Source organism: Neophocaena asiaeorientalis, unplaced genomic scaffold (assembly GCF_003031525.2).
Source record: "Neophocaena asiaeorientalis asiaeorientalis breed wild unplaced genomic scaffold, Neophocaena_asiaeorientalis_V1.1 scaffold769, whole genome shotgun sequence".
In the NCBI taxonomy this organism is placed as follows: Eukaryota; Metazoa; Chordata; class Mammalia; order Artiodactyla; family Phocoenidae; genus Neophocaena; species Neophocaena asiaeorientalis.
The window spans coordinates 98,415-112,547 of NW_020175076.1; positions in this window are offsets into that span (position 1 = coordinate 98,415).

Here is a 14,133-nt window from a genome sequence, read left to right on the forward strand (position 1 = left end):
ACAAATATTCTCCCTGACTGAATTAACTGTAATTCAAGACATTACAATCCCCTGGTAAAATACAGATGCTTCCTGGAAAGGGCAAATTATAGAACTCTTTCAAAGCATTAACTCCTCAGTTGAATTATTGTATCAGACTAGCCATAAAATAGAATATGACTGAAGAGTGGGATATACAGAATGGGGAAATATTAATGGAAGGGACCAGAAAAAAAAAGATCCAGAGCACTGGGCTGCCTGGTAGAATTGGTTCCCATGATATTTAGCAGTGTCAGGTTCTGAGTACCCAGAAGACATCATAGGGCACTGGGTTCCTAGGAGCAAATAGGCTCGAAAAGTACTAAAGAAAGTCATCATCTATTTCAGAACTTTACATTGATCTGACCCTCATTGCTGTCATCTACTCAGATGTTCTGCTAGCATTGGCCTTGGAGTCAGTTCAGTGCTGTTAGCCTGGCTACAGCCTAGCACTTTATTGTTGTTATTTAATTCTAGATGTGACTTACAGGTGCTACACACACACACACACACACATTGAAACAGCAAGATATTGCATCTTCAGAGGGTGATATGCTAATAAAGATGAACCTACTGACCTACAATCCTTGATAACTGTTTTTATTTTATGCATAAATTACATAGATGGTTGGGGGAAAATCAATTCACTGCATAATACTTTTGGGTAAAAAAAAAATTATCCATATCCGGATGGACTATTTACAAATGTATCATAATGCAGTATTCAAAACTGGAATCGCTTTCAGTCCAGATTTGCATCCAATAATGCTCTATGTATAAAATTCCCTGTATAAGAATCTGGCCCTCTATTAGCAAATGCTTAGTTTCTACATAGAGATTAAATAGGACCCAAAGCCATCCCCAAACTGTGTCCCTGCAAATGTCTAACAGTTAGAAGAGGAAAATGTAATTTGATCATCTGGGCAAGTTACTAATATGCTCTCTTTTTAGGCTTCCCTGGTCTGCTCTTTACATTGCCCAAACTCTGTGTGGTGATTGAACATTGTCCAAGATGCACTGCCATTCAAAACCAGACTCACATTGCGTTTGTGCAATTGGAATGAGCAAGTGCTGGGGAACACAGTTTTCTTATTTGTATGACTATGCACCAAGCACTGGGAGGCCTGAGATGTGAGACAGCCAGTCTGTCAACTGTAGCTTTTTCTTCAACTCTGAAGTAAATCTTGAAATAAATCTTTACTTCATGACATTTGTTACATCAAAACTAGATATTTGCCAGATGCAGAATAGCAATAAACAACAACTCCTTCCCCTGTGGCTAGTACCAGAAATAGCCAATTAGAAATAATGCTTTGTGATGACTGTTTCATGCTAAACTGGTTTAATTCAGGAAGCACTCAAAGGTTTGTTTGATTGTGTAAATCCTATAAATGAGCCTTGCGAAAAGCCAAGTCTAAACATTTTTTTTCCAAATAGTTTGAAGCTGTTGCTCTTTCTCTATGTGTCCCTCTTTATGACTTTTTGAAGACAGCGTTATTGAGATATAATTCATATACCATACAATTCACCCATTTCAAGTGTACAATTCCATGATTTTTCAGTATATTCACACAGTTGTGTGACTATAAACACAGTCTAATTTTAGAACATTTTTTGTCACCCTAAAAGAATTTATTAGTAATCACTTCACATTTCCCTCCAAATTTCCAAGCCCTAGGCAACCACTAGTCTACTTCCTATGTCAACAGCTTCCTTATGACTTTTATAATGCTAACTTTAAGAATGATCTCTGGATGGCCAAAAAGCACGTGAAAAGATGCTCAACATCACTAATTATTAGACAAATGCAAATCAAAACTACAATGAGGTATCACCTCACACCGGTCAGAATGGCCATCATCAAAAAACACTACAAACAATAAATGCTGGAGAGGGTGTGGAGGAAAGGGAACCCTCTTGCACTGTTGGTGGGAATGTAAACTAGTACAGCCACTATGGAAAACGGTGTGGAGGTTCCTTAAAAAACTAAAAATAGAGCTACCATATGATCCAGCAATCCCACTCCTGGGGGTATATCTGGAGAAAACCATAATTCGAAAAGATATGTGCACCCCAACGTTCATTGCAGCACTGTTTACAATAGCCAAGACATGGAAGAAACCTAAAAGTTCAACGACATAGGAATGGATAAAGAAGATGTGATACATATATACAATATAATATTTACTATAAAAAGGAATGAAATAATGCCATTTGCAGCAACATGGAGGGACCTAGAGACTGTCATATTGAATGAAGTAAGACAGACAGAGAAAGACAAATATATGATATCACTTATATGTGGAACCTAAAAAAAATAGTACAAATGAACTCATTTACAAAACAGAAATAGAGTCACAGATGTAGAAACAATTTTATGGTTACCAGGGGGAAAGGTGGGGAGGGATAAATTGGGAGATTGGGATTGACACATACACACTGCTATATATAAAATAGACAACTAATAAGGACCTACTGGATAACACAGGGAACTCTACTCGTTGCTCCATAATGACCTATATGGGAAACTAATCTAAAAAAGAGTGGATATATGTATATGTATAACTGATTCACTTTGTTGTACAGCAGAAACTAACACAACATTGTAAATCAACTATACTCCAACAAAATGTTTTTTTAAAAAAAGAATCCATATACTGATGTACTCCAAGTTTGAAAAGAAAATGATCTCTATGGGTTAATAGTAACTACTATTTACTGAAATCACTGTAGAGAGTTCTTTTGGCATGTTGTCCTCAATTCACACAACTATCTTACGAAGTAGGAATTAGTCTCCTCAATTTACAGAAAAAGAAACTAAAGTTGAGATAGACTTTGATACTTTCCCAAAGTCACATACTTGGTAGAGCTAGAATTTTCTTCCAGTTCTGTCTGGTCAAAGCACCCATGCTTTGTCCAGTACGCTAAAGTGAGATAGGGTAGAGGAGCTTAACTCTGAGGTTGAACCATATGAAATTGCCAACATTAAGTCATTTTCCACCTACAAAAACAGTAATTTCATAACATTTAACCAAAATAAATACTTCAATGCCTTCTGTTGGAATGAACCTTAAAAGAATGATTATTACGTCGGTCTGCAAAAAGCTTTTAGTGGGGCTTCCCTGGTGGCGCAGTGGTTGAGAGTCCGCCTGCCAATGCAGGGGACACAGATTCATGCCCCGGTCCGGGAGGATCCCGCACGCCGCAGAGCGGCTGGGCCCGTGAGCCATGGCCGCTGAGCCTGCACGTCCGGAGCCTGTGCTCCGCAGTGGGAGAGGCCACAACAGTGAGAGGCCCGCATACGGCAAAAAAACCAACAACAAAAGCTTTTAGTGAAGTTGGGATCTACAGACATTAATGCAGGTCCTCTATACTATCAAAGCTCTTCTTTTCCTTCCTCCTAAAGACACCTTGTATAGCTTTACACCCATGAGGTAATATACCTGGCTCCAAGTTCTCCTAAAACAATTGTAGGTGTTTTATTTTTTTTTTTAATGTTGAATTTCTTATAAAGGGGATAGAAAGCTGTAGGGTCGTTTACAAGCATAAAGGGGGACTATTGGTCCAACATGAGTGTAGCAGGAGCCCAGAGTCCATCTCAGAGTTTTACCTTGTTCCTTACCAGTAGCTCTCACAGTGAGGATCTGGGTTGCAATAAAGCTCAGGAATAGAGCAAGGTTCAGGGAAGAGATAAGGATGTCTGTTTTTCACATTATTTGGTAATGGCTACATCAAAGCAAATACATCAAAATGTTACATAGACTTCAAAATATGAGCGACTCTACAGGCATATGACAAAACCTAGGACCCTTCATTTCATTAGCATACAGCTCTGCATTTCTATTTTGATTTAGCAAGGAATCACACACTACCAACTATAAGCAGTACCAAATAGGAAAAACATCTCTAACTGAGAGCGACACGTCTTGTATCTGAAAGAGCTGTTGACCTTATTCTCACTGATTTTAAACACACACACACAAATAAATGGTATGGGTTGGTAGAAGGGCAAGGGATTTTTTGCTCTCTCTTTTTTTCTCTCTTTTCAGTTAAGCAGGAATCATAAATCTTACTTCCTTTGGAGGACTGTTTATGATGCTTTCTTTATATTTAGCTGTTTATTCTTTTTAAGAATACCTGATAGATCATCCTTATGTGAAAGAGCCAGACCATTAAAAATGGATAAGTGCCTAACAAATTATATTCTTGTCTAATTTCTATCAAATGATTCTGTATGGCATTAGCAAATACTATAAACGAGAAACTCAGCAAATGATTTTATTCCCCAATATTAATTTGGCAGCAAATGATTACTCTAGCTACAACTGGGTATCATGTTATCTTGTCCAAAATTCTAGATAATAGGAAAGAAAAAGAAAAAGTTTAAATTCAAGAAAGTTCTAAATTACCTTATAGATCTTGGTTCACCTTTCATCTTCCTCTTAAATCCCCATCATTGTAAGAAAAGTAAATAGCAGGTTACACCATCCAATGATGGATTAACATTGGCAGATGCACAGCTGGGTATAACTAAGACAGTTGTTGGAAGCCAAAGTTCTTGTGGATCACCTACATCTGTTGCCCAAATTGCCTGTGTCTATCGACACTAATGATAATCTTCCTTCTTAACAGGCTTAGCATGTAACATATCTCCGGGGACTTTCTCAAGAGAGGTGCTGCTTTTCTGTTGATTTAGAGATCTACCTGTCCAAACTACAACTGCATCCAAGCTACACAAACTCTTCCTTTGTGTATATTTTGGATAGGACTTGGTATCATTAAAAGAACTATCAAACGCTTCTCTTTTGTTTGGATATAAATCTAAACAAAAGCATCATTGGCAAATTGTTGGCATAATTATTCCCAATTCCTATGCGTTATTGTAAATAATTTCTAAAGCAAGTTTTCACTGAGGTTCTTTTCTTTTTCAATTTTTGAAATTATTTTTATTTACATTTTTCTACAGTAGGTTCGTATTAGTCATCAATTTTATACACATCAGTGTATACATGTCAATCCCAATCGCCCAATTCATCGCACCACCATCCCTACCCCCCCCCACGGCTTTCCCCCCTTGGACTCCAAACGTTTCTTCTCTATATCTGTGTCTCAACTTCTGCCCTGCAAACCGGTTCATCTGTACCATTTTTCTAATTTCCACATACATGTGTTAATATATAATATTTGTTTTTCTCTTTCTGACTTACTTCACTCTGTATGACAGGCTCTAGATCCATCCACAGTCATATGCAAACAGTGACAGCTTTACTTCTTCTTTTGTAATTTGTATTCCTTTTATTTCTTTTACTTCTCTTATGGCCGTGGCTAGGACTTCCAAAACTATGTTGAGTAATAGTGGCCAGAGTGGACATCCTTGTCTTATTCCTGATCTTAGAGGAAATGCTTTCAGTTTTTACATTGAGAATGATGTTTGCTGTGGGTTTGTCATATATAGCCTTTATTATTTTGAGATGGGTTCCCTCTATGCCCACTTTCTGGAGAGTTTTTATCATAAATGGGTGTTGGATTTTGTCAAAAGCTTTTTCTGCATCTATTGAGATGATCATATGAATTTTCTTCTTCAATTTGTTAATATGGTGCATCACATTGATTGATTTGCATACATTGAAGAATCCTTGCATCACTGGGATAAGTCCCACTTGTTCATGGTGTATGATCCTTTTAATGTGTTGTTGGATTCTGTTTGCTAGTATTTTGTTGAGGATTTTTGCATCTATATTCTTCTGTGATATTAGTCTGTAATTTTCTTTTTTTATAGTATCTTTGTCTGGTTTTAGTATCAGGATGATGGCCTCATAGAATGAGTTTGGGAGTGTTCCTTCTTCTGCAATTTTTTGGAAGAGTTTGAGAATGATGGGTGTTAGCTCTTGTCTAAATGTTTGATAGAATTCACCTGTGAAGCCATCTGGTCCTAGACTTTTGTTTGTTGGAAGATTTTTAATCATAGTTTCAATTTCATTACTTGTGATTGGTCTGTTCATATTTTCTGTTTCTTCCTGGTTCATTCTTGGAAGGTTATACCTTTCTAAGAATTTGTCCATTTCTTCCAGATTGTCCATTTTATTGGCATAGATTTGCTGGTAGTATTCTCTTGGGATGATTTCTATTTCTGAATCGTCTGTTGTAACTTCTCCTTTTTCATTTCTAATTTTATTGATTTGAGCCCTCTCCCTCTTTTTCTTGATGAGGCTGACTACTGGTATATCAATTTTGTTTATCTTCTCAAAGAACCAGCTTTCACTTTTATTCATCTTTGTATTGTTTTCTTTGATTTCTATTTCATTGATTTCTGCTCTGATCTTTATGATTTCTTTCCTCTGCTAACTTTGGGTTTTGTTTGTTTTTCTTTCTCTATTTACTTTAGGTGTTAGGTTAGATTGTTTTTCTGAGATTTTTTTCTTGTTTCTTGAGGTAGGCTTGTATAGCTATAAACTTCCCTCTTAGAACTGCTTTTGCTGCATCCCATATGTTTTGGTTCATCATGTTTTCATTGTCATTTTTCTCTAGGTATTTTTTGATTTCCTCTTTGATTTCCTCAGTGATCTCTTGGTTATTTAGTAACGTATTGTTTAGCTTCCATGTGTTTGTGTTTCTACGTTTTATTCACTGTAATTGATTTCTAATCTCATAGCATTGTAGTCAGAAAAGATGCTTGATATGATTTCAATTTTCTTAAATTTACTGAGGCTTGATTTGTGACCCAAGATGTGATCTATCCTGTAGAATGTTCTGTGCACACTTGAGAAGGAAGAGCAATGTGCCGTTTTTGTACAGAACGTGGTATAAATAACAGTCAAATCTATCTGGTCTATTGTGTCATTTAAAGATTCTGTTGCCTTATTTATTTTCATTTTGCATGATCTGTCCATTGGTGTAAGTGAGGTGTTAAAGTACCCCACTATTATTGTGTTACTATCAATTTCCTCTTTTAGAGCTGTTAGCAGTTGCCTTATGTTTTGAGGTGCTCCTATATTGGGTGCATATATATTTATAATTGTTATATATTCTTCTTGGATTGATCCCTTGATCATTATGTAGTGTCCTTCCTTGTCTCTTATAACATTCTTTATTTTAAAGTCTATTTTATCTGATATGGGTATTGCTACTCCAGCTTTCTTTTGATTTCCATTTAAATAGAATATCTTTTTCCATCCCCTCACTTTCAGTCTGTATGTGTTCCTAGGTCTGAAGTGGGCCTCTGGTAGACAGCATATATATGGGTCTTGTTTTTGTATCCATTCAGCAAGCATGTGTCTTTTGGTTGTAGCATTTAATCCGTTCACATTTAAGTTAATTATTGATATGTATGTTCCTATGACCATTTTCTTAATTGTTTTGGGTTTGATTTTGTAGGTCCTTTTCTTCTTTTGTGTTTCCCAATTAGAGAAGTTCCTTTAGCATTTGTTGTAGATCTGGTTCGGTGGTGCTGAATTCTCTTAGCTTTTGCTTGTCTGTGAAGCTTTTGATTTCTCCTTCAAATCTGCATGAGATCCTTGCTGGCTAGAGTAATCCTGGGTGTAGGTTCTTCCCTTTCAGCACTTTAAGTATATCATGCTGCTCCCTTCTGCCTTGTAGAGTTTCTGCTGAGAAATCAGCTCTTAACCTTATGGGAGTTCCCTTGTGTGTTATTTGTCATTTTTCCCTTGCTGCTTTCAATAATTTTTCTTGGTCTTTAATTTTTGCCAATTTGATTACTATGTGTCTCAGCATGTTTCTCCTTGGGTTTATCCTGTATGGGACTCATTGGGCTTCCTGGCCTTGGGTGGCTATTTCCTTTCCCATGTTAGGGAAGTTTTCGACTATAATCTCTTCAAATATTTTCTTGGGTCCTTTCTCTCTCTCTTCTCCTTCTGGGACACCTATAATGCAAATGGTGCTGTGTTTAATGTTGTCCCAGAGGTCTCTTAAGCTGTCTTCATTTCTTTTTATTCTTTTTTCTTTATTCTGTTCTGCAGCAGTGAATTCCACCATTCTGTCTTCCAGGTCACTTACCTGTTCTTCTGCCACAGTTATTCTGCCATTGATTCCTTCTAGTGTATTTTTCATTTCAGTTATTGTATTGTTCATCTCTGTTTGCTTGTTCTTTAATTCTTCTAGCTCTTTGTTAAACATTTCTTGCATCTTCTTGATCTTTACCTCCATTCTTTTTCTGAGGTCCTGGATCATATTCACTATATTATTCTGAATTGTTTTTCTGGAATGTTGCCTGTCTCCACTTCATTTAGTTGTTTCTCTGGGGTTTTATCTTGTTCCTTCATCTGGTACATAACCCCTGTCTTTTCATCTTATCTATCTTTCTTTGAATGTGTTTTTTTGTTCCACAGGCTGCAGGATTATAGTTTTTCTTGCTTCTGCTGTCTGTCCTCTGGTGGATGAGGCTACCTAAGAGGCTTGTGTAAGTTTCCTGATGAGAGGGACTGGTGGTGGGTAGAGCTGACTGTTGCTCTGGTGGGCAGAGCTCAGTAAAACTTTAATCCACTTGACTGCTGTTGGGTGGGGCTTGGTTCCTTCCCTGTAGGTTGTTTTGCCTGAGGTAACCCGACACTAGAGCCTACCTGGACTCTTTGGTGGGGCTAATGGTGGACTCTGGGAGGGCTCACGCCAAGGAGCACCCCCCAGAAACTCTGCCACCAGTGTCCTCGTCCCCACAGTGAGCCACAGCCAGCCCCTGCCTCCGCAGGTGACCCTCCAACACTAGCAGTTACATCTGGCTCAGTCTCCCCTGGGGTTACTGCTCCTTCCCCTGGGTGCCTATGTGCACACTACTTTGTGTGTGCCCTCCAGGAGTGGAGTCTCTGTTTACCCCAGTCCTGTCAAAGTCCTGCAATCAAATCCCACTAGGCTTCAAAGTCTGATTCTTTAGGAATTCCTCCTCCCGTTGCCAGACCCCCAGGCTGGAAAGCCTGATGTGGGGCTCAAACCTTCACTCCAGTGGGTGGACTTCTGTGGTACAAGTGTTCTCCAGTCTGTGAGTCTCCCACCGAGTAGTTATGGGATTTGATTTTACTGTGATTGTACCCCTCCTACCATCTCATTGTGGCTTCTACTTTTTCTTTGGATATAGGTTACCCTTTCTGGTGAGCTCCAGTGTCCTCCTGTTGATGATTGTCCAGCAGCTAGCCGTGACTCTATTATTCTCACAAGAGGGAGTGAGAGCACATCCTTGTACTCCACCGTCTTGGTTCCTTCACACTCTTCACTGAGATTCTTTTAAGGTGCTCAGTACACATTTTTAATTCCCCTTTTAATTATACCAATAAAAACTGTGTTATTTCATCCTGGGATCTACCAGAAGGCAATTACACTTCTATCCTTTAGACATCCGGAAGTCTGAGGATTCACCATCACTGCGGTAATCTCTTGCTTTATTCCAGATTCTCCACCTTTAATTTAGATAAATATTAAACTCATCCTGCAAAAGCTATAAATCTTCTGGTAACTCTTATGGCAACATTATATAGAAGGATTCTTTCCTCTTGGGGGTTTAACTAGCAGATCATAATATATCTAGTACTACTATCATCTTAAAATTTTTTGTTATGCAGAGTCCCATTAGGTTAAAAAAATGTCACATCATTATATTATACAGAAGTCCTGACTTCTTGCTGAGCTAGATTTTCATCCAGTTATAAACCATAGCTAGGGAGTGACATTTCAGGATCAACAGTGTGCGCATAGAATGAACCTGCTTCTCTAGTCAAAACCCATTATTTCCTTGAGAAACCCTGATATGTAAATTATTTTTTACTGATCACTTAGATCAGGGCTATATATACCACAGTAACTAGATCACCTCTATGGTCAAATAATATAAAGGATACCTTCCAACCCAGTTTGTAATATGGCATTTCTAACCCTCTCATAATCTCCATTTTGTTTCTATCACTAACACTTGTAGTTACAAATAAGATCAAAGTTGGTGCACGGTGTGAGTGGCTAACTAACACTTTGGAAGTAAAATTGTGATCAGCTAACTACTTTTCTTCACCTGAATGTGTTTCTTGTTCCCTCTTTGTTCCCTTTTTTCATTCCCTTTTTTGTTCCCTTTTTTTTCCCTTGTTCCCTTTTTTGATTCAAAAAGAAACTTTTGAATCTGCTCTGAACATCCCACAATAGGGCTAAATATTTAGTTACAAAAATCATTCAAATATTATAGTGTGGAAAGTAAATTTTATATCTACAGTAAATATTATAGCTACTAGAAAGGAAGTGCTGTGCTTACTCATGGCCCCCAAAAGAATGATTTCTTCAGAAATGAATGGCTTTTTATTTTTAAGGAATGGGAATCCTACAAATAGCAAAGGAAACTGAGATCTGGGACTGAGCTCAGGGGAAGTAGGCTATATATAAGAAGGACTTTGCCAATCATAGAAATGCTGGTATAGTCACTGAAGAGAGTCATGTTTCTTTAGTCACCTTGAGTTTTATAACATCCTGTATAAATTGGAAAAAGACCTTACTTACATATGCTTTCATGAGCACAATGAAACGTGGTGAAGAAAACATCCCAGGGTGGTTAACACTGGTTCACTTGGTGAAGAGAAACAGGTAGTGGGAGTGGAGAGAGATGTTTAATTTTTTTTTAAGCCTTTATCATTTTAGAGCAGTTTCAGCTTTACAATAAAATGGAGAGGAAAGTACAGAGATTTCCCATATACCCTCTGCCCCGTCACATATGTAGCCTCCCCCATTATCAACATCACTCACCAGAATGGTACATTTTTTGCTAAGGATGAACCTACATTGACATATCATCATCACCCAAAGTCTACAGTTTACATTAGGGTTCACTCTTGGTATACTCCATTCTATAGATTTGGACAAATGTATAATGACATGTATAGACCATTATAGTATCATACAGAGTATTTTCACTGCCCTCAAAATCCTCTGTGTTCCACCTATTCATCTCCCCATCGCCCCCAACAACTATTGATATTTTTATTGTTTCTATAGTTTTACCTTTTCCAGAATATCATGTAATTGGAATCAAGCAGTTGTAGCCTTCTCAGCTCAACTTCTTTTACTTAGTAATATGCATTTAAGTTTCTTCCATGTCTTTTCATGGATTGATTGTTCATTTCTTTTTTCCCCAGTTTTATTGAGATATAATTGACATATAATATTGCATTAGTTGAAGGTGTACAACATAATGATTAGATATATGTATACACTGCAAAATGATTACCATGTTAAGTTTAATTAATATCCATCACCTCACATAGTTGCAAATATTTTTTTTCTTGTGAAAAGTTTTAAGACCTACTGTCTTAGCAACTTTCAAATATACAATACAATATTGTCATTTCTTCACTTCCTTTTAGCACTGAATAATATTGCACTTTCTGGATGTACCACAGCTTATTTATCTATTCACGTACTAAAGAACACTTTGGTTGCTTCCAAGTTGTGACAATTCTGAATAAAGCTACTATAAACATCCATGTGCAGGTTTTTGTGTGAACATAAGTTTTCAACTCCTTTAGGTAAATACCAAGTTATGCAATTGATGGATCACATGGTAAGAATATGTCTACTTTTGTAAGAAACTGCCAAACTGTCTTCCAAAGTGACTGTACTATTTTGCATTCCCACCAGCAATGAATGAGAGTTCCTGTTGCTCAACATCCTCACTAGCATTTGGTGTTGTCAGTGTTTTAGATTTTGGCCATTCTAATAGGCTTGTAGTAGTGTCTTATTGTTGTTTTATTTGCCATCTGTATATCTTCTTTGGTGAGATGTATGTTAAGGATACCCATGTTTAAGGTCCCTTTTATTAATTAAGTTGATTGTTTTCTTATTATTGAGTTTTAAGAGTTCTTGGCATATTTTGCATAACAGTCCTTCATCTGATGTGTCTTTTGGAAATATTTTCTCCTGGTCAGTGGTTTGTCTTCTAATTCTCAATATTGTCTTTCATAGAGCAGAAATTTTTAATTTTAATGAAGTCCACCTTATCAATTATTTGTTTCATAGATCATGTCTTTGGTGTTGTACCTAAAAAGGCATCACCATCTAGGTTTTCTCCTGTGTTATCAACTCACAGTCTTACAGTTTAGCTCTTTGCATTTAGGTCTCTGATCCATTTTGAGTTAATGTTTGTGAAGGGTGTAAGGTATGGACCTAGGTTCATTTTTTTGTATGTGGATGTCAATGTTTAAGGTGTTTTTTTTTTAATGCATCTCTGTGTTGCTTTTCTTGTTATAACACACATTTATTACCATTATAATTTTAAAATCAAAATGTATTTTTAGTGAACTTACTTTTACTAAGAAAAATTGGTTAAATCTTTGTTTCCTAAATCTACTGTAGGTGATAGACTTTTCATTAAACTGTATTTGGATTAACAAGCATGGAATGTTCTAGGTTAGAGTGTCACAACCACAGGACTAAAGATGGGGTTTTAAGATTGTTTCCATACTTCATACCTCAGTATCATTGAGAAACCCCATACCACAAAAGTGATTGCCCACACCTCTGGAAGAAGTGAAAATATGCTTTGGATATTGCAATATCACGTGAGTACACCACTAATATTAAATAGAGCCTTTTCCTCCTGGATTGTCTTCTTTCATCAAAGAAAGAGGAATTTTCACATAACAAGAAAATTGGGTTAGAAAAGAAGCATCTTGTGCAGACCTGCAGATTCTCTCTTCCAGACTAAATCATGAAGAGAATTCCCTCCTCTGAGAAATTCAACTCCCTTATCCCAACATACAAAATTTGAAGTTAGAAGAGGTTTTGAGGATCAATCACCCCAATACAAGTCCCTCCTTCTACAGAAAAGTTAACTGAAACCCATAGGTTAAGTGATGGCCCCAAAGTCATACAGTTACTGAGTAGAATCCCAGACTATTGTTTTTGCTTTCAATTACATCCTCTAAATCCTACCCTTGGAAATTTTGCAGCCACTGGGGTACAAGAATCCGAAATAGAAGTGTCCCTCAAGGTTCTTTGTCACAATGTTGTAAAGCAAAATGGACAAATGTGATTTTTACAGTTCTTGTTTCATGGAAGCTCTCCACAATATGGAGAAACAAAATGGTATCTTGTAAGGAACATCTATAGCTATAAACAAATGTAGACGTCCCTGAAACGTAGTAGAAGTAAACATGTGTTCCTTTTTAGCACTGTAATGTGTGCTAAGTTGTACCTTTATGACAATCATTGGAATGTATTAATACTTATTATAATTGAAGAGAAACTCGAACTTGCAACAGTGTAGTGATGAAATGGGAGTGAGTTCTGTTGGGACTGCTTTGAAATTATCAAAACAATGGAATAATCATCAGCCATGTTTGTGACCTCACATCCAATTTTCAGGTTTGTATGGTTTGAGCAGTTTGAGAAATACTATAACATGTCAAACAATGTAAACAGAGAATATTAAAAAGGAAGAAGAGTATGAATTTGAAGCATAGATGTGGCATTAAAATTCTGATATTGTTTGCTTATGACAGATTTAAATAGAAGAAAGTGGCACTATTAATTCATTTTCATGATAAAGTTTATCAGAGGAAAACAAAATAAAACATATGGGTTTGAATCCTTTTCCATAATAGTTTTTATACTCTGCATGATAAACAGCACCCTAAAGTGTTAACTTCATCTTAGGAAGAATTGATGTAACTGTCCAATTCATTCCAAATCATTCAGCCTACAGAAAGAATTTTCTGTGGTCCGAGTAGGTAATATATACTACTTCCAAAAACCACGTGGGCTTTTGTGTTGTATTTGTTTTATTTCTTTCATTTCCTTTGTAAATGGTTACCAAATTCACTTGCCTCTGAAATGTATTGAGCATCCAGTAATTTCCCATCATAAACCACATCTTGCCTTTACCTGAAAATGTGTAATAACCAAAATATATACCATTTATTACATTCCAATTATGAGTTAATGATTAGACTCTTTACATGATACATCATTTACTTCTCACAACAGAACTGTGACACAGCTATAATTTTTCACATTTACTAGATGAAGAAACTGAAGCTGAGAGAAAGTAGCTTGCCCAAATTCATGCATTTAATTGAGTGGCTGAGCCAGCATTTGATCCTCAATCTGTCAAAAGCTGAAGTCAAACTCTATGGC